We start from the raw sequence: 21,863 nt of genomic DNA, 5'->3' as shown, positions 1-21,863 counted from the left end.
AGTGACAGTATCAACCAAACTACCAGAGAAGTACTTTACAGAGCTAGGGAAAGAAAACAAAGGCCAGGACTCTCAAGAGAATGCAAGGACCTAAAACACTCCCGAAGGACTCTTGAGGCAAAGGCCATCCACATCCAGAGGAAGAACTGTGGAATAGGAACACAGAATGAAGCAGACTATCTTCTCGTGTGATGTTTTGTTTTGGTTTGGTTTTTCTCATAGTTTCTCCCATTCGTTTTAATTCTTCTGTGCAACATGACTAATGCGAAAATGTGTTTAATAAGAATGTATGTGTAGAGCCCACATAAGACTGCAAGTCGTCTCAGGTCGGGGGAGGGAGGGAGAGAAAATTTAAATCTTAAGGAAGTGATTGATGAACACTGAAAAGAAATTAATTAAATTAAAAAACAAACAACAACAACAAAAAGAATCTCAGGAGAAATTATGAAAAAAAATTGAGAAAAAAAAGACAGTTAATAGTACCACACCTTGAATTATACTACAAAGACAGGGTCATCTAAGTAATTTGGTACTAGCTTAAAAAAGAGATCTTGATTCTTAGAACAAATTAGATACTTAACATACAGAAGCAAATAAACGGTGGTAGAGTGTTTGAAAAGCTCCAAGACGCCAACTAACAGGGTAAAGATTTACTATCTGACAAAACTGCCATGAAAAATACAAAGTCGTCTAACAAAAATTAGGCACTGGCCTCCACCTCACACCATAGAGTCTCACACTAGTCCAAATGAACATGGCTTATACACCACCAATGACATAACAAATTAGACAAGCAAAGAAGAAATTAACTTTCAGATTTATGGTGATGGGAAAAGTTCGTGCACGATCAAACAAGGATGGAGAGGTGATATCACAGAAGACTGAAGAGACAACTTTACTCCAAGAAAACTTTAAAGTTTTTATGTAAAGAAAACCAATGCAGTTAAAGTTACAAGAGAACCAAGTATAACTAGGGAAAAAAATCTTTGCAGAAAGTTTCTCTGATACAAGTCTCATTTCTAACATATATATGGGACTGATTCAAATCTGTAAGAACAAGAGCCAAAATGGTCAGAAACGACAAAGTTATCAAATGAAGAAATCTAGGCCATAACAACCACAAGCAAAATTTGAATTAAGCAGTGGTGTCAAGTAGGATCCTTACGGGCCACATTGTGATTTAGAAAATCATAAATTGGCATCATCTATATTGTACAGTACTTTTACTTTGTTAAACATTTCCCAAGTATGTTTTAATTTGGTCACCGCCTCACTAAGGACTAAGCAGTCTACAAGTTACAAATATGGCACCTCTGAATTAAAGAAACTCTAAGGTTCCATATAACACCCATCAAATTGGCAGAAGACAGATTATTTCATTAATTCATTATTGAAGGGACTACAGGAAAACAAGCAAACTAATGCACTGACGGAAGAGCTGTGAATTGGTCCAGATATTCCAGAGAACACTTTGGAACTATGCCCCAACAATCAATAAGCTGAGCATGTGCTTTGAACCAGGGATACGTAAGGCCTATAAGCCCAAAGAGATCAAAGAAACAGGCAAAGGCCTACAACGGCAGCTCTGTCCAGAGCAGCAAACACTAGAAGCCAACAAGGCATCCTCCCCCTGGGAAGTGTTACACAAATACGCAAACAAATGTTCCAGAAAACGACTGCACCGTAAGAAACGGTGAAATGGGCAGTTTCAGAGAAATCTGTAAAAACTCGAATTTACCGCTACAGAATCAAATAAGGACTAAGAGGACAATTTACACAGTAACAACATTACTTTAAAAAAAACAGCTTCCCAAGACTTGAGAACTCTGATGAATGCAATTCAAAAGAAATAAATGTGAAGCATGTTATTCACCTCCTGCCTAAAGAGGTGAAGGCTCAAAATACAGAATGCGACATGTTTCTGGTCATGGCCAACAAGACAATCTGCTTTCCTTGACTACAAATATTTGCCATGATGATTTTTTTGGTTGCTGTTTAGGAGAGAAAATAAACGCTTGCTAATTGAACAAAAAACTGAGACGAACAGAGGAAGGGACAGACAGGGAGAAGCAACGGACAGCTTTGTGAATGCAGCACTGGAATTCTAGGGAGAGGTCAGAGATCTGACAGTCATCTGTGTACAGATAAAAAACATCGATATGAGAATGGATGAAAATTCAGAGAAAGAAAGAAGAGTGGAAACTTCTCTTACAGGGCAGGAGGATGGGGCAGGAGATGAAGAAATAGTCAAAAAAGGTGCGAGCAAAAGCAGAAGAAGGAAGTGCTACCGAAACATCAGGAATGGAAAGCATCAAGACGGAACAGGTAAAGAACCAATCAGTCAAAATGCGAGAGGGAGGGAAAAGATGAGGACTGCAGGGGGGAACCTTAAGACAGAAGTTTCAATGGAGAGGTGGGAATACAAACAGGCTATAGCAGGAGCCACTGCAGACTTCTCTTCTTGCTATTTAGTAATGAAAGGAAGAAAGAAGAGACAAGAGAACAGCTTGAGGGACTGCAGGATGGGAGACTGAACAGGACAAAGGAAAGAGAGTGATGGCACAACGGAATGAGATAAGAGAAGACGTGGGACACAACGAACCAAGGCCACACACAAAGTACTGAGCTTCAGCTAAAGCTAAAGAAGAATAAATCCTTGGGCATGGAGAAGTGAAAACATGAATAAGGACAGAGAAGCGAGGAGTAGGATCATGCCATGAGATTATAGATCATAGCATTACTTCAAATCGATGGGGATGCAGAGGTCATCTAGTCCAAACACCCTCGTTTTACAGATGAGGAAACAGAGGTCTGTAAGCATTAAATTACTTGTCAAAGCCGTTAAATAGCTAGTAAGTAGATCAGGTCCTCTTCACTGTACTATGTCGCCAGTTGGTCAAACAGGTTTTTAAAGTGGTTTACTGTGTATCAGGCACTCTAAGTTCTGTGAATAAAAATAAAGGCAAAAATGTCTTCTCTGCTCTCAAGGAGCTCATTATAATGAGGGAGAGAATAAGAAAATAATTATGCACATACAAGATATACACAAGATAGAAGGTAATCTCCGAGGGAAGGCTGAATCTTGAAGGAAGTCAGCAGCAAGGAGGCGATGGTAAGGAAGGAAGGCACTGCAGGTGTGGGGGAGAGCAGTACAAAAGCACAGGGATTGGTGTATACACAAGGTAGGGCAGTATAAATAGATCATAAGAGTAAAGAACAAAATGTAGTAGAAGACTGGAAAGGTAAGAAAACATCAGACTCTGAAATGCTGTAAGCACCAGAGATTTTTTATTTGAACCTACAAGTCAAATGGGGGTCACTGAAGTTTAATGAGGGAGGAGGGGGATAACATCATGAGATCAGCACCTTATGAAATCACTGGCAGCTGAGTGGAGGATGAAATGGAATGGGGAAAAGACTTCAAGTAGGGAAACCACCTGGAGGGCTATTCCAATAATCTAGGAAAGAAAATGTGGTGAAGGTCTGTAGGCACTAGGTGAGTTAACAAAGGACACGTTATAAGGACATGTTATAAAGGCAGCAACAACACACTTTGCCAACAGACTGGATACACGGAGTGCAAGTAAAGAACTGAGAACAATACCGAGGATATTGTACAAGCCTGCCCTCCAGAGTAAAAGGGCAATTGAGAAGAAGTATGGATTAGGGGCCTTGGTGGGGGAGGGGTGCAATCTCCTGAATTTAAATGAATTTAAAAAAAGATGAGGTTATTTCTTGAGAGGGGAAAGAAAGATTGGAATTGAAGGCTTAAGGGGAAATGAGAAGTTTTAGAAGAGTCACTGCAGTCCAAGTCATGATCAATATGGGATGGATAAAAGGCCTGTTACTCAGCAGCAAGGGTCCAATACAGACTAAACAGAACACACATTCAGGGAATGCAGTCCATAAGTCCGGATGCTTTCTTCCCGAAGGTTTCACTTACTAGAGAACAGGAACAGAAGAGGCAAAAAAACGGAAGGAGAGCTAAGCATTGATGGGGAAGAAACGGTGGAAGAGCTAAGGGCCTATCAGCTCAAGGCTTGTTGAACTGGCTGACAATTTAATCAAGCTGGCCCAAAGAAGAAAGTCGGACCAGAATAACATGGATGACATGGGAGAATGAGAAAGAATGGAGGGATCAAAAATCAGAATATTTTAGTTAGGATCTAAGAAATCATCTACCACATGGAAGCTAACGTCTCCATGAGACAAGGAATATTAAAATAAAGTCAAAAGACTGAAAAAAAGAAGAAAATGTAAGGTATCGAATGGCCAAAAAAAAATGACTTGAAAAGCAGATCCAGGACAGAGAATTTGAGAAGTCACTGGACTAAGGAGAAAACATGCTACTTACCTCTTGAGAGGCAACAAAATGAGATGATTTTTTCTGATGCGGCCAATATGGAAATTTGTTTTGATTAACTCTATGTAATTTTCCCTTTAGACCTCAAGCAGGGGGAAAGAGTTGGTGTGGAAGGGTGAGAAGGCAGATTTCTGCTTGTTGAAATATATATCTGTGTATGTGTGTGTGTAATTTTTTTAAAACAAATTATTAGACTTCCTGAAAACCATGACCAAAAAAAGAAACAAAAAATGTTTCAAGAAAATCTATAAAAGAAACTATCCAAATTTCTTAGAACCATAGGACAAAATAAAAGTAGAAAGAATCCACCCATCACCTCCTGAAAAAAACCCAAAGGAAAACTCTCAGGAACATTATAGCCAAAACTTAGAGCTCTCACATAAAAGAAAAAATAATGCAAGCATGCAGAAAAGAGGAATTTGAGTCACCACTCAAAAGAAATGGAAAGTTTGGAAATATGATATTCCAAAAGGCTTATAAACAAGAATAACTTACTAGAAAAACTATCATTCTATAGTGAGAAAAACGAACTTTTAATAAAAGAGGACTTCCAAGCAATCCTAATGAAAAGACCAAACATTCCTTTGAAATTCAAACACAAGAGTTAAGAGAAACATAAAAAGAGAAACATGAACAAATAATTATAACTTCCCAATGACAAAACAAAAATGCTTACAATCTAAGATGAGGAGATAAAATAAGTAAACCCTCAGAACTCTATCACCATTGGGTTTTATAGAAGAATTCTAATGAAACATTATTTCTATTATAGCTTGATGATTTTAAAAGAATGGAAAAGAAAGAGAAAGAGGAATATAGTAAGGGAGGAAAGGGAGAGAAAAGTTAAGCAAAATCATCTCACATAATCCCGGTGCACAAGTAGAAATCTACAGAAATAAAGAGGAAACGGTGAATCTAACTCTCATCTCAACTGGTCAGAGGGAAGAATGCACACGCATACATCCATAATTGGGTATAGAAATATACATTACTCAAGGGGGAAATAGGAGGGAAGGGGAGAAAGGGAGGAGGAATTAGAGGGAGAATGGATATTGGCAGGAATTATTCCTAAGAAAAAGGAGAGGGAAAGGAAAGGGAACAAGCATCTCTTAAGGACCCACTACATATCCCAAGCACTACATTAAGGGCTTGACAAATATTAGCTCATTTGATAAACAAACTCTAGGGATATAAAAAATATATATATTCATAGTTCTTTTTGTGGTGGCCCCCAAGGGTGGGCCCATGAATTAGGGAAGGATTCAACAAGTTATGAAATATAAATGCGATGGTGACACTGTGATATCACATATAAATCTGACAGTGTCCTATGGTGCTACAAGAAATTATGAAGAGATGATTTCAGAGATGATGGAATATACTACTCACCTCCTTACAGAGAGATAAAAGCACAGACATGAACGATGCAGACGTGTGTTTTATTTGACTGTAAGTGTGTGTAAGAGGGCTTCTCTTTTTTTTTTATTTTTTATTTTTTATTTATTTTTATTTTTATTTTTTTAACGTTTAACAATCACTGCCATACAATTGCGATTTTATCCCTCCCCACCCCCCCTCACTACCTCCCTCCCTCCCCACGACTGCATACAATTCTGTATAGATTCTACATATACTTTCCTATTGAGTATATTTTCACTATAGTCATGCTATGTAGTCAGACTAAGATAAATGAAAGAATCCGTATAACAAATCAGAACATGATACACAAACAGATACACATACACAAACATGATCTGCTACATTATGTGAGTGACTTCCATATTTCTCTCTCTGAGTGTGGAAGGCATTTTGCCTTGAGGTCCACCATTGGGATTTTTTTTTTTTTCAGAAGTTCTTGTGTTATTACAAAAATCTAAGTCTACCAGAAAAAACTCTCACACACTGTGGTTGTTGCTGTGCATAAAGTTCTCCTGGTTCTGCTCCTTTCACTCAGCATCAGGTTATATAAGTCCTTCCAGGCCTCTCTGAAGTCTTCTTGTTCATCATTTCTTATGGCACAATAGTACTCCATTACATTCATATACCATAATTTATTCAGCCATTCCCCAATTGATAAGAGGGCTTCTCTTGTTCTCTCTTCTTCAACTTTGGGGGTAAAAGAGAAAGCAGATTTTTGCTTACTGATTTTTGTAAAAGGGATAGTTTCAGGTATGATGAGTCTAAAATGGGACCAGTCCAGTGGGTAACAGTAGAGTGAAGGTAAAGTGGACCACGAATTCCAGGAACCATAAAATGTTAAAAGAATCAGCAATTTCGATATTGAAGCCCCCCAAGGAAATAGGAGAGAAAAAAAGACTAAGCATCAAAGCCACTGAAAAAGGTAGAAAAATGACCTATGTGCTGGCAGGTAACAGCTGTTGGAAGAAGCATGGCAGAACGAGAATCTGGAGGCAGGAATGAGAAGCAAGGACTATGCCAGGTTTTCCAGGCTCATGTGAGATGTGAGGAATAGGAAAGAGGAGCTAGAATTGAAGTGTGCTGCCAAAAATGTGGACTCGTCAGGGAAAAGCTAGATTTTAGTTAATGGCTAAAAGAATCAGAATGAAGGGGAGACAGTGTCATCTGTTTTTCTTTCTTCTGATGACTGGTATCCCTATCTCACCCAGGCCTGATTCCCATACTGACACATTCTGTTTTTCTGACTTAGCCCAGTTTGCCCCTCTGAGGGCTCATCATAATGGTGCCAGACTTCGTGTGAACAACTGACTCGGAGCTCCTAAATTCTAGTGCTCCATCAGCTTCTACGTCTCCCTAAAGGCAGAGGTTACAGCCTCCTCCAAAACCACCCAATCATGTAATTTCAAGAGTATGGTGAGCTCTCCAGTGAGGAAACTCCTGCCAGCAATACAAAACTGCAATGGGTCATCCACTTTTCGTTTTAGAGCACTGCCTGAGGCACCAAGAGGCTAACTGACTTGCCTGAAGTCACACAGCCAGTATGTGTCAGAGGTTAAAATGCAGATTTTGCTCATTCATTTGGTCAGTTCTTTGTCCATTACCAACTCACTGCCACTCAAAGGCTACACTGCAGAGAAAAGGAATATGAAGACGGGCAGGAGTAAATAAGGATGAGAGCATGGTAGGGAGAAGCAGCAGAAAGGGTGACCCAAACAGACCACAACGACCCACAGACAGTAATGATGACAGTCAGCATTCTGTAGGGCATGTGTATGATCAAATTAGGGGATTGGAAAATGGAGAGGTAAACTGCAGAAACAAAAAAAAAAGGGGAAAAGGAACAGAGGATTTCCTCAGCTGGGCAGAGGAAAGAAGAATACATCAAAAAATTGGGGGGTATTAAAAAACATATCAATAAAAATACACTTTTTCAAGAAAAGAAAATCTCCCATTTAGAACATTGATGACTAACATGTGCTTCTCTAATCTAGTCTACAGGTTCTGTTGTCACCAAGCAAGAACAGGTTCTGTGTCCTGTTCAGTCTGCCTCATTTCTACAAGCAGAATGAGAGTCTGAACGTATGGGTGAAGTTCTCCCAGATTTGTTTTCTGGAGTCAATACGATATTTCCTCATTCCTGAAGATTTTATAGCACAAAGGTTCCATTTATTATTCAATGAGACTCAACAAACACTTACTAAGCACATGTTATGAGCAAGGCACTGCCTTAGGCACCAGGTAAATAGTCCCTGTTCTCAAAAAATATAAAGAAGTGTTTTGTATTGAACATACAGCTCCAGGAGTCCAGGGTTTCTTTTCAGTCCTCCTCAGTATCGTTTTTTCTACTTTCGACCTCTTGACATTAGTTTAAACTCTTTTATTCCTGCTAGAAATTTATCTCTTTAATAAAATAAAGCAGCAGCACAAATGAAAAGCGATTATTTTGCTTACATGATCTCGACAGTGAGGGCCCAAAGTGGTGGGCTGCCTTGTGCCACAATGCTGCTGCTTTAGGGCCACGTGGCGCACCTCAACCCTAACGTAGCACAAAGTTGTAAACCTGGACAGCAACCTTAGGAAATGCATTGTAAAATAAAAATATCTTCAAAAACCTGCTCAACTCCAGTAGACATATGACTAGAAGTGACTTCCTGGCCTTCTTCTGATGTATTCAACAAGTTCCAACAAGAAGCTGCAGTCCAGCGGACTCCCAAATATTTAGAGTGCTACGGTCAGGGTCCAGGCCATAACAAAGTGCAGCATCATCAAGCGTTCACCTGACCACAGAAAGCATTTTCACACCAAGGGATGGGAAATCTTTTCATCACATATGTGTGTGTATCTATACTTCAGGTGTTCATTCTGACAGGTCACTGCTAATTTTAACTACTGCAAACATAAAATGTTTAAAGGCAGAGAAATCTGTGTTAAAACTTGGTTCTAAAAGCAGACTGTCAGGGCGAGCCAAGATGGCGGAGTAGAAGGATGGACCTGTTCTAGCTCTACCCCCATAGCCCATGTTAAACAAATTCTAGAGCAGCAGAAGCCACAAAATGACACAGTGAAAGAGATTTCCAGCCCAAGACAGCCTGGAAGGCCGACAGGAAACATCTATCGCACTGGGCTAGGAGCAGAGCGCAGCCCAGTCCAGCCCTGGTCACGCTGAATGGCACAAACAGAACAGAAAAAGGTTTCAGGCATAGAATCACGGGCAGCAGCTGCGGTTCCCAGATTTCTCAACCCACAAACACCAAAAACAGCTTCAAAGGTCACGTGGGTGAGAGGGGAGTGGCTTCTGGCCCCAGGGCTGTGGCAGCCGCCACAGCAGCCATGGCTACAGTGTTCATTTTTGGAGCCTTTGGCCTAAAGACCCTGGGGGAATTGAGCAGCCAATGTGGGTCTCAGTCCTGAGTAGCAGTCCTAGGGTAAGAAGGAGTGCCGGCTTGGTGGAGCTGGTGGAGGCTCTGGGGAGGGAATCCTACTCACAGATCCTGGGCAGAAAAGCTTGTGGTTGCTCCCAGACCACAGCACAGGCCAGAAGAGGAGTAAACTCCTCTCCCTTGATTGTGCCACCTTGGAGGAACTGAGAACTTAAAGGTCCCTCCTCTTGACAAAGGATTCAAAAGTCAAGTAACTGGCTGGGAAAATGTCCCAAAAAGGGGAAAAAAATAAGACTACAGAAGGTTACTTTCTTGGTGAAAAGTTATTTTCTTCTATCCTTTCAGATGAAGAAGATCTAAGCATACTATCAGAGGAAGACATAAAAGTCAAGGCTTTTGCATGCAAAACCTCCAAAATAAATACACAATGGTCTCAGGCCATGGAAGAGCTCAAAAAGGATTTTGAAAATCAAGTAGGAGACGTGGAAGAAAAACTGGGAAGAGAAATAAAAGTGATACAAGAAAATCATGAAAAACAAATCAACAGCTTACTGAAGGAGACCTAAAAAAATGCTGAAAGAAATAACACCTTTAAAAATAGACTAACCCAAATGGCAAAAGAGGTTCAAAAAGCCAATGAGGAGAAGAATACCTTAAAAAGCAGAATTGGTCAAATGGAAAAGGAAGTCCAAAAGCTCACTGAAGAAAATAGTTCTTTAAAAATTAGAATGGAGAAGATGGAAGCTAATGACTTTATAACAAATCAAGAAATTATAAAACAAAACCAAAAGGATGAAAAAAAATAGAAAACAATGTGAAATATGTGATTGGAAAAAACAACTGACCTGGAAAACAGATCCAAGAGAGATAATTTTAAAATTATTGGTCTGCCTGAAAACCATGATCAAAAAAAGAGCCTTGACATCATCCTTCAAGAAATTATCAAAGAAAACTGCCCTGGTATTCTAAAACCAGAAAGTAAAACAGAAATGGAAAAAATTCATTGATCACCTCTTGAAAGAGACCCCAAAAGGAAAACTCCTAGGAATATTGTAGCCAAGTTCCAGAGTTCCCAGGTCAAGGAAAAAATATTACAAGCAGCCAGAAAGAAACGATTCAAGTATTGTGGAAATGCAATCAGGAGAACACAGGATTTAGCAGCTTCTACACTAAGGGACTGGAGAGCTTGGAATATGATATTACAGAGGACTAAAACCAAGAATCACCTACACAGCAAAACTGAGTGCAATACTTCAGGGAAAAAATGGAATTTCAATGAAATAAAGGACTTCCAAGCATTGTATTCTAGTTGAAAAGACCAGAGCTGAATAGAAAATCTGACTTTCAAATACAAGAATCCAAAGAAACAGGAAAATGTAAACAAGAAAGAGAAGCCATAAGGAACTCATTGAAGTTGAACTGTTTACGTTCCTACATGGAAAGATGATATTTGTAATTCATGAGATCTTTTTCAGTACTAGAGCAGTTAGAGAAAATATACATATATACACACACATCCATACACACACACATAGAGGGCGCAGGGTGAGTTGAACATGAAGGAATACCTAAAAAATAAAATTTACTGCCTCCTTACTAGGAGTAAGAGAAAGAGAAAGCTAGAATATAGTAAATCATCTCACAAAAAAGAGGCAAGAAAGAGCTTTTACAATGGAGGGGAAGAGGGCAGAGATGAAAGGGAATAAGTGAGCCTTACTCTCATGGAATTTGGCTTAAGGAGGGAATAACACACTCAGTTGGGTACAGAAATCTAATCTATTTTACACTGCAAGAAGGAGAAGGAGATAGGAGAGGGAAGATAATAGAAGGGACAGCAAATTGAGGAAAAGGACAATCGGAAGCATTGTGGGGGGACAAGTCAAGGGAAAGAATGGAATAAATGGAGAGCAGGAAGACAGACGGTAATGTAGTTAGTCTTTTGCAACATAACTATTATGGAAGTATTTTGCATGGCTACACATGTATGACCTATATTGAATTGCTTACTTTCTCAATGAGGGTGGGTGGGGAGGGAGGAAGGAAGAGAATATGGAACTCAAAGCTTTAAAAATGAGTATTAAATATCATTTTTGCATGCAACTGGTAAATAAGATGTACAGACACTGGGGTATAGAAATCATTTTTGCCCTACAGAGAAATAGAGGGGAGGGAGACAGAAGAAGTGGGGGGTGATAGAAGAAAGGACAGACTAAAGGAAGGGGTGGATGGCGTACATGCTATCCTGGGGTGGGGGTTGAGGAGACATGGGGAGAAAATTTGGAATTCAAATTTTTGTGGAAGTGAATGTTGAAAACTGAATATAGGTGTGTGTGTATGAAAATATATATATTTTAAAGGCAGAAGTGACACCTATTGTGGTGGCAGCAGCAATGGGAAATATTGGGAGTGCTTGATTCCCAGAGACACTAAGTAGATTAAACATCTAGTCAGAAAGATATTACAAGAGATTACTTGTTTATTACTATTACTGGGTAGAAGACCAGAAACCATTTGCAAACTCTACTGCCCATTTTCCAATTCTGGGTTGCAGTTCCAAAGGAAGAGAGGGGTGTTTGTGGTCCCAGGAGAGCAGGGGCCATACCTGGGTGTGGAGTTGTGGTCACAAGCAAGGAGTGCTTTATATGGGTAAGGACCAGAACACAGACCAGGAGAGCAGCGATCAGACCTCTCCCTACATTACACCACTTTGCAAGCACCAAAAACTCACAGTCCCCCAGAACTAGCTGTGAAATAGCAGGACATAAAAGCCTGAACCTCAGAACAGTCACATACATACACACACGCACGCACGCAGGCACACACACGCACGCACGCACACACACACCACAAACCACACACCACCATCACCACCCATCAGCAGAGGTAAGCAGAGCCCAACTCTAACATAAAATGTAAAGTTGAGAAACAGACTGGGAAAATGAAAAATAAAAAAGGAACCCAACCAATAAAAAGTTACTATAGTGACAGAGAAAATCAAAACACAAATTCATGAGACAATGAATTGGAAAAAAAAAAAAAAACTAAATGTAAAGCCTCAAAGAAAAAACTGCAGATTGGACACAAACCCAACAAGAATTCCTAGAGAACTAAAGGGATTTAAAAATGAGAAAAAAATGATTTTGAAAATCAAATAATGATAAAGAACATTTGGGGAAAAGAAATGGGAGTAATACAAGAAAATTATGAAAAGAGAATTAACAGCTTGATATAGGAGGCTCAAAAATTTTTGAAGAAAATATCTCTTTAAAATTCAAAATTGGCCAAACAGTAAAACAGGCACAAAAAACTACTAAAGAAAACCTCTTAAAAATCTCAATTGGCCAAATGGCAAAAGAAGAACAAAACCTCACTGAAGAAAATAATTTCTTAAAAATCAGAACTGGTGAAGTAAAAGCTAATGCCTCTACGAGATATAAGAAAAAATAAAACAAAATCAAAAGAACATATCAAACATCTCATAGGAAAAAGACTAACCCGGAAAATAGATCATGGAGAGATAATTTTAAAATCATTGGACTATCTGAAAGTCATGATCAAAAAAAGAGCCTAGACCTCACATATCAAGAAATTATAAAGGAAAACAGCCAAGATACCTTATAACTAAAGAACACCTCCTAAAAGAGATCACAAAATGAAAATGCCCAGGAACATCACAGCCAAATTTTAAAGCTTCTAGGGTCAAGGAGAAAATACAGAAAGCAGCAGGGAAGAAAAAGAATTTAAACACCACAGAGAGGATAACAAGACTTAGGGAGCAGAGGGTTTAGAATATGGTATTCCAGAAGGCAAAGGAGCTAGGATAAATATAAAAAAAGAACCAAAAACTACCTGGCAAAACTGAGCATTATCACACAATGAAAGGCGGAAAGGGAAGAGAGGAACAGACTTGAATGAAACAGAGGATTGCATTCCTGATGAAAACAATTAGAGCTGGAGAGAAAATTTGATAAAACAAAAGTTTCAAGAGAAATATAAAAAGGTAAACATGAGCGAGAAATTCTAAGGAATTTAACAAGGTTAAATGGTTTACATTACCGAAAATGAAGGGGACACATCTAGAGCCTAAGACAACTAAGGGAGTTTAGGAGCCTACTTAAACTGAAGGCTAAGTGTGAATCTAATATGTTGGGATGGACTCAAAAGAAAAATGGATGGGTGAGAAAGAAAGATGTGCTGGGAAAAGAAGGAAGGGAAAGGAAGAATAAGGAGCATTATCTCACAAGAGTCATGCAAGGGGACAGAATGGGGAGAATAACTAGAGAGACACAAACAAGACTTGAACCTCACTCTCATCTGAACTGGTTCAAAGAGGGAAGAACAGAAGCAAGAAGAGGGTGAAAGGGTGAAGACAGAAAAGCATAAAGACAAGAGGATGGAGGGAAATAAACAGTAATCAATCCTGACTGTGAACGTGCATGAGATGAGTTTATGCACAAAACAGAAGCAAAGGGCAAAATGGCTTAGGAACCAGAATTCAATATGAGTTGTTTGGGAGAGACACACTTGTAACAGAAAGACACAAAGCTAAAATAAGAGGCTGGAGCAGAATCTATGATACTTCAACTAAAGTAAAAAAGGCTGGAGCAGTAGCCATGACCTCAAAGCAAAAGGAAAATTACACCTCATTAAAATACATACTAATCAGGGAAATGCTGCTGTTGTTATGTTCATCCTTCGTTGCTGAAGAAGACCATGCTATCATAGAAATGATGACATGACTTGCACCTGACTTTATTTTGAGTGAGGGAGGGCTGTGCAGGTCACCAGCCTCACTTCTCCTCCAGAGCCATCTGAATCTAGTGACCAGATATTCATCAGGATGACTGGAGATGACCCAGGATGCATTGGGAGACTTTGTACCTGAATAGACCTTGGCCTAAAGGGGCCAAGGTCTCCCATTGCATCCTGGGCCAATCAAGGAAACTATATTTTGCTAAAAGGTAGCATAGAAAATGAAATCAATATTAAACGTATAAACACCAAATGGCACAGCATTCAAATTCTTAAAACTGAAATTAAATGAAACACAAGAGGAAACACAGTAAAACTATACTAGTGAGGGACCTCACTTTACTCTTCTCAGACCTGGATAAATCTAACCACAAAATAAATAAGAAGGAAATTAGGGAGATAAATATAATTTTAGAAAAATTAGGTGGGAAAGACTGGATCAGAATAAAAAGGAGTATACCATTTTCATAGTTCTACATGGCACCACGAAAACTGACCACGTATTAGGGCATAAAAACTTCATTAACAAATATAGGAAAACAAATATTCAATGCACCCCATTTCAGAACATCAATCATGCAATAAAAAATGCATTCAATAAAGGGTCTTTGAAGTCAAATTAAAAGTTGGAAACTAAATTATCTAACCTTAAAGAATGAATAGATCAAAGAACAAATCCAGAAACAATCAATCATTTAATTAAAGATAATGGTAACAATAAGACAATATACCAAAATTTCTGGGATGCAGCCAAAGCACTATTTAAGAGAAAATTTATATCTCTAAGTGCTTAAATCAATAAAAGAGAGAAAAAGGAAATCAGTGAAGTGGATATGCTACTAAAAAAACAAATTAAAAATATTTAATTAAACAACAAAATAGAAATCGTGAAAATCAAAGAAGAAATTAATAAAACTGCAAGTTTAAAAAACTAAACTACTAAATAAAATGAAATGGACTAGATATGCAACTAGAAGACTAGAAAAAGAACAAATTAAAAACCCACAAAATAGAAATCCTGAAAAATCAAAGGAGATTAATAAAATTTAATGTAAAACAGCAACAACAAAACACTGAAATAAGTCACTGGTGAATCTGGTTTCTTTTCAGTAGCAAAAATGAAAAGGATGAATGTGTAACCAATTAAGATGAAATTAAAGTAACTGACTACATCAATAACAAACGCAACAAAAATCAAATGACTGTGATTATATCAGCAGATGCAAAAAACTCAACAAAATACAACACTCATTCCTATTAAAAACACTGGAAAACACAGAAATAAATAAAACTTTTCTTAAAATGACAAGTAATATTTTTCTAAACTCAAGAGCAAACATTATCTGTAATGAGAATAAAATACAAGCCTTTTCAAGAAGATAAGGGGTGAAACAGGGATGTCCATTATCACATTATTCAATACTGTGCTAGAAATGCTAGCTATAAAAATAAGACAAGAGAAAGAAATTGCAGGAATAAGAATAGTCAATGAAGAAATAAAACTATTTCTTTTTGCAGATAATGGTATACTTAACTTGAGAGAATCTACTAAAAAACAAATTGAAACAATTCACAAATCTAGCAAAGTTGCAGGATATAAAATACATGCAGCATTTCTATATATTACTAGCAAAACCAAGCAGGAAAAGATAAAAAGAAAAATTCTATTTAAAATAACCACAAGCAACATAAAATACTTGGGCTTCTGGCTGCCAAGAACTCCCAGGAATTTTAGGAGCACCATTACAAAACACTTTCCACACAAATACAAACAGATCTAACTAACTGGAAAAATGTTAAATGCATGGGTAGGCCAAGCCAATATAATAAAAATGATAAATCTACCTAAATTAATTATCCAGTACCTTACCAATCAAAAAAAATTATTTGATAGAGCCAGAAAAAAACGGTAACAAAATTCATCTAGAAGAACAAAACATCAATTATCAAGGGAATCAATGAACAAAATGTTAAGGAAGGCAGCCCAGTAGCACCGGCTTTCAAACTCAATTGCAAAGTGGTAGTCATGGAAACAATCTGGTACTGGCTAAGAAACAGAGTGGTGGTTGAGTGCAACAGATAGGTACACAATGCGCAGTAGGAAACGACCATTGTAATGTAGTGTTCGATAAACCCAAAGATCCACTAACTGACAAAAATTGCTGAGAAAACTGGAAAGCAGTTTGGCAGAAACTAGATATAGCTTTTCACAATGTGAGAATACATCTCACGATGTGTACCAAGATAAGGCCAAAATGGGTACATGGTTTAGACATAAATGGTGACATCATGAGCAAATTAGGTGAGCATGGAAAATTTTTACCTATCAGATCCATGAATAAGGAAAGAATTTATGACCAAACAACAGATTGAAAGGACTGCAGAAAGTAAAACAGATCATTTTTTTATATAAAATTAAAACAGTTTTGCACAAAGAAAACAAATGCAGTCAAGATTAGAAGGAAAGCAAAGAAACTGGGGAGGAAAAATCACAAATTTTTCCTGATAAAAGCCTCATCTCTCAAACATAGAGGGAACAGAGTCAAATTTTAAAAAATAAGAGCCATTTCCCAACCGAAAAATGGTCCAAGGATATGAACAGGCAGTTTTCTAAAGAAATAAAAGCTATCTATAGTAATATTAAAAAATGCTCTAAATCAATCTTGACTAGAGAAATGTAAATTAAAACCTTCTAAGGTACCCCGTAGGGGCAGGCAGCTGTACATAAGAGTATTGGGCCTACAAACAGGAAGACCTGAGTTCAAATCCAACCTCAGATACTAAGTATGGGCAGACGACTTAATTCATCAGCTTCCTCACCTGTAAAATGAGCTAAAGAAGGAAATGGCAAACGCCTTCAGTATCTTTGCCAAGAAAACCCCAAATGCAGTCACGAAAAATCAGACATGACTAAAAGGACTAAACAACAATAAACCATTCTTTCCAAGTTCATTTTCTTGAATGGCCATCCCACTTCTTCATGGAATAGAACATACTCTGAGCTGTCAAATTAAGAATATAACAGTAATGAAGATGTAAATTAAATCAAAGAAAATGGATCTATTCCATTTCACATCTAACTGTCACTCCTCCAGTGTTACTAACATTATTTCAATGATCAGCCTTAGCTGGGTCTCAGGCCAGACTTCGTGCAGATATGTTTTTCTCTCCACCCTTCACTGTTCACTGTTCTGTGAGACTGCTACACATAATCTTCGCTCATTCTCCTCATAACATTTCGCCAATAAGCACACTCTCTAAAAGGATCCACTAGCCAAGCAAATAAAATCCTTGCTGGCTACGGCAATTTCTGGGCTATTTAGGTCTCCTTGTTATAGTGATTGCTTTCATCAGTTAAACTTCTCCAAGACATGGTAAATAAGCAGTCAACATACTTACTTTTGCCTCTATCTTATAATGAATAGGCTGAGTAAAAGCTGTTGTAATAGCACAAAATACTGTCATCTCACCTTTATTCTTTTTTTCTAACTCCATGTTAAATTTAACCTCTAAAACTGATCATAAATTGTTACCAGCTTCTGATCGAGCTACATACAGACAGCAGATTCTGAAATAATAAACATTTCCAATCAGCTACGATGTGCTCAACTTCATATTTTTATGTAATGCTGTTCAGTGTTTAACATGTGCAGGTGAAAAGAACATCTATAACTAAGGAGAAATTACTAATTTGCCAAAGCATAAATATATTATGAAAGTGTTTTAAATGCCTTGATTAGAAGCTATTACTATAGGAATACAATGTATTCTTAATTTAAAAGTCATCAAATTTTCATCCCAAATATTATGGAGTAAAAGAAGCATTTCAACCTTAAACTTTCATGAATTTATGTGGGATATGTACAATTTAGGTTAGGAAAAAAAGTTTTCAGACTTCTCTAAAAATAATTTGAATGTAAGGATTTTTTTCCCAGAATTTTCCCAGATAATTGTTATCTGTTAGTTACTTTAGTTTGTTTGATTTGCGTTTACAAAAACAACAACAAAATATTTTTCACCTTTAATTAACACACAACATCCACAAGAGTAGACGAAAAAAAAAATCCTAAGTAGGTAAGCCTACTTCTTTCTGAAACAATGTGGACTTTGACATGAGTCATTTCTTTTGTTTTTTAAACAAATAACCGCAATTTTTATTTGGATGCCATGTTCACAATGTTACAATTCTGAGGATAAATCTTTTCTTTAAAAGCTATGATTCCATAATAAAAAACCAAAGAATAAGTGATACTTTCACAAGAAAAATTTTTTAAACAAAATAAAAGGAGTATAGGACCCAAAATCCTGCAATTTACACCATTTCTCCTCAGGTTTGAGTTTTCCTCAAGAGGCACATGCTGGACTATTCATTTGGATCACCGGGTCACAGATTTAGCGCTGGAAGGAACCTTACAAGTAATTCAGTCTCAGATTTCATGGTCTCAGGACCCCTCACATGTTCAAAAATTTCTGAGGACTCTCCCTAAAGAGCTTTTGTTTATATCGGTCATATCCACCAGTCTTTACCATATTAGAAATGAAAACATCTTAGTATTACTATGAAAATAAGGATCTCAGGGATCTCTCGGACCACACTTTAAGAATTCATGATTTAGTTCACACCCCACCCCAAATAGTACAAATGAGAAAACTAAGACTCAAAATAGTTAAGGTCACATAAATAGTAAGCAGCAGAGTCAGGATTTAAAATCCAACCCTCTTTTCTATCACACCAAACATAGCGTTACCGTTGTGGTAGGGGAAGCCTTCTCACACCGAGTTTGCTAAAAATTGTCCATACTCATATCTGATATATTCTAAGTTTCTCATAGCATTTCTTCCCTATAGTTAGAATTAAAACCATCAAGTTCTTTCTTCCCCAGATCTCCATAGACTATGTTAGCAGATTGACTGATGGCCTTAAATGGGCTTCTTTTATAGAATAAGGAAGAATTAGAAGTGGGGAAAGGAGGAAGAATTTAATACCAAATGCCCCAGGCACTTGGAAATTTACTATATTTCTAAAGCCTCTCAAGAAAGGTAAATCCATAACCATTCATTTAGCCCAATTCAGTGTTGGGTACACTGATGGAAAGCTCTCTTTTATCTCTAACCCCTTGTTAAATATAAACTCATTTCCTCTTTTCTTATCCTCTGGGAAGATGGAAAACAGTTGGTCACCATTTGTTCTTATACTGCAATAATACAATATATTGTATATAATAATAATACAATATATTCCCATAATGGGAAGGACCAATAGTCCAGCTATTCTAATATTTTGTGTCTGATGGTAATACCAAAGAATAATTTGTGGGAGAGCATGGTTACATATATTTATCTATATATACCTATATAGATATCTTTCAGTCATATCAATATGTAAATTACAGTTTGCCTTAATTTATTTTTAGCCTGGCACTCATGAAATAGTTTATATCAACCCAGGAGTTACTTAAAATTTTTTTTTTGCCCAATTACCCCTTTAACTAGTCATATAAATTAATTTGTGTAAATGCACAATGTAGTGTGTGAAGTATTAGTACTTCCTTTGTTGGTTTAAATCTATATTCTGTCCCTTATTTTTAGTATTATACTGAGATTCTAAATAATATAAACAATTTTTCCAATTATTTATTAGAAGTTATTGCAAGTTCAGCTTTGTGGCTGCTGAGCTTTTTCAGTCTTACCTGACATGTTGTGACCCCATTTGGAGTTTTCTTAGAAAAGATACTAGAGTGCTTTGCCATTTCCTTTTCTAGTTCATTTTACAGAAGATAAAATGTAGGCAAGCAGGGTTAAGAGACTTGACCCGGTTCAGACAGGTAGTACGTGTCTGAGGGATGGCTCAGGAGGAGAAGCGAGGCTGGTGACTTGCACAGCACTCCCTCACTCAAAACAAAGTCAAGAGAAAGTCATGTCATCATTTCTACGATGTCATGATTCTCTTTGAAAACAAAGGACAAATACAACCTGTGAGTAGACTAAGCTGCCTAAATGGGGACTCAGCCATCTGAGCAACTCAGCTCATCAACCTAGCCCTCTCCCTTTTCCTTCTCTCCCAAAGAAGGTAAATTTTGGTTGCCAGAAGTTGATCAGTTAACTTGGGGTACACTGCATTGGCTAGATTCCTTCCCCTTTTCTTTCCTTCTTTCTTGTCTCCCCTAAAACCTTAGACGCCGTGCACCCTGAAGCCCATGGACTGAACAATGAAGGGTCCTTGCCCAATCTTCACTCAATGGCTGTTTTGGAACCTCCTGGCTTAGAGTGAATGTAAATAGTAAGTTTCTCTTTGAAACAACAAGCCTGAGACTCCTGCCCCTCCCAGCATGATTTATCTACTTATTATTTTCTATTAAAGGAGCTATTCCCTTGACTACTTTTTAAAGAAGCCTATTCACTGAATGGACATGACCTCATTTTCAATGAGTACCTGAAAAGGCCTTAGCCTAAAAGGCCAAAGTCTCCCAGTGCATCCTGGGTCATCTCCAGTCATGCTGATGAATATCTGGTCACTGGATTCAGACAGCTCTGGAGGAGAAGGGAGGCTGGTGACCTGCACAGCCCTCCCTCACTCAAAACAAAGTCAAGTTCAAGTCATGTCATCATTTCTCTGATGTCATGGTCCTCTTCAAAAATGGAGGACAAGCACAACAGTGTGTCTGAGGCCAAATTTGAATTCAGATCTTCCTAACTGCAGGCCTGGTGCGCTATTCACTCCAGCACCTCAGCTACCGTTTACAAGTTCACCTTATCCGTAGTCTTAATAATTTTGCAGATTTCAATCAAAACTAGACTTCTCAGGCTTTATATTTCCAAACTAAATAATCAAATAGATCAATGAACTGGGAAAACCAAAAAACTAGAAAACCAAAAATTTTAAAACCAAAATAGAAATTCTAAAAATCAAAGAGATTTCAAAAAAATTGAAAGCAAATTAAGGAAACAATTTTCATTAGGTTATTCTCAATAATAAAAAGACTCTCTATATTCCTTTACTCACTTTCATTGCCTTTCTGTGGACATTCTTCAGTACTGTTTGTCTACTGAAATGCAGCAACCAGAGTTCCAAGTGGTATTAAGAGTAGGCTAAGATTGTTTACTTTGTTTCTAAATAATCCTCCTAATGATGTCCAACATCTGGTTCTTTTTGACTAGAGTAGCTAGCACACTGCTAGCATGTCACAATATCCTAGTTACATACGTCATAAAATCAGAAACTTGCTGATTTGTAAGGAATCTCAAAAGTCATCTAGTGCAACCCTTATTCAAACATAAATCTGTAATACTCCCAATAAGTAATCAAGTCTATCAAGGCTCTACTTGAAGACTTCCATTGACTGAGAGCTCAGTAACCTATCCCGCCAAAGCCTATTCCATTTGGACCGTGACTTGTTAGTGTAATCTTTGAAATCTTTCTTTTATGAAAGAGCTTTAAACCACTTCCATGTAATTTCTGTGCAGTGGAAATTCCATTCCACCCCAGTCTTGCTCTTTGAGGCTATGAACCAAATCTAATCCCTCTTCTGTATAACAAGATAATGCTTTAAATAGTTGAGAACAGCTATGTTGCTGTCCTACCCCACCCAAGTTCTCTCTTCTTCAGGATAAATAGCCCAGCTGTTTCACCTGATCCCTAGTGGCAATTTCCCCTAAAAAACTTCGGCTTCTTAGCCTTCTGTTCTCCAAATTAAACAGTCCCAATTTCCTTAATTTCTCACCAAATACAATTTTTCAGCGCTTTATTTGGATTTATTGTTCTAATGTGAACCCTTTAAAACTTTTTCTCAATATTCAATCTCAAAACTGAGCATAGTTGATTCAAGACTTCATTAATTCAGAATTTATGATAATTCTGAAAAAGGTATGCACAAGTTTTTCTATGAAGAAAAGATTTGCTACAGCAGATCAATATTAAAAATAAGCTCAAGAAAAATGCTTTAACTCCT

The 21,863-nt window shown here is 37.6% G+C and overlaps 1 protein-coding gene and 1 pseudogene across 15 annotated transcripts in view; one reads left to right on the top strand and one right to left on the bottom strand.

Annotated features, from left to right (window-relative positions):
* The window catches only part of LOC140513766 (TP53-binding protein 1-like), a 130,630-nt gene that overhangs the window by 60,251 nt on the left and 48,516 nt on the right, over nt 1–21,863 (bottom strand). The gene's annotated exons all lie outside the window — the stretch shown is intronic.
* The window catches only part of LOC140513824 (enhancer of rudimentary homolog pseudogene), an 87,323-nt pseudogene continuing 85,338 nt past the window's right edge, over nt 19,879–21,863 (top strand).

The sequence above is a fragment of the Notamacropus eugenii genome, chromosome 7 (genome assembly GCF_028372415.1).
Source record: "Notamacropus eugenii isolate mMacEug1 chromosome 7, mMacEug1.pri_v2, whole genome shotgun sequence".
In the NCBI taxonomy this organism is placed as follows: Eukaryota; Metazoa; Chordata; class Mammalia; order Diprotodontia; family Macropodidae; genus Notamacropus; species Notamacropus eugenii.
This window is presented reverse-complemented; position numbering and strand designations above follow the sequence as displayed.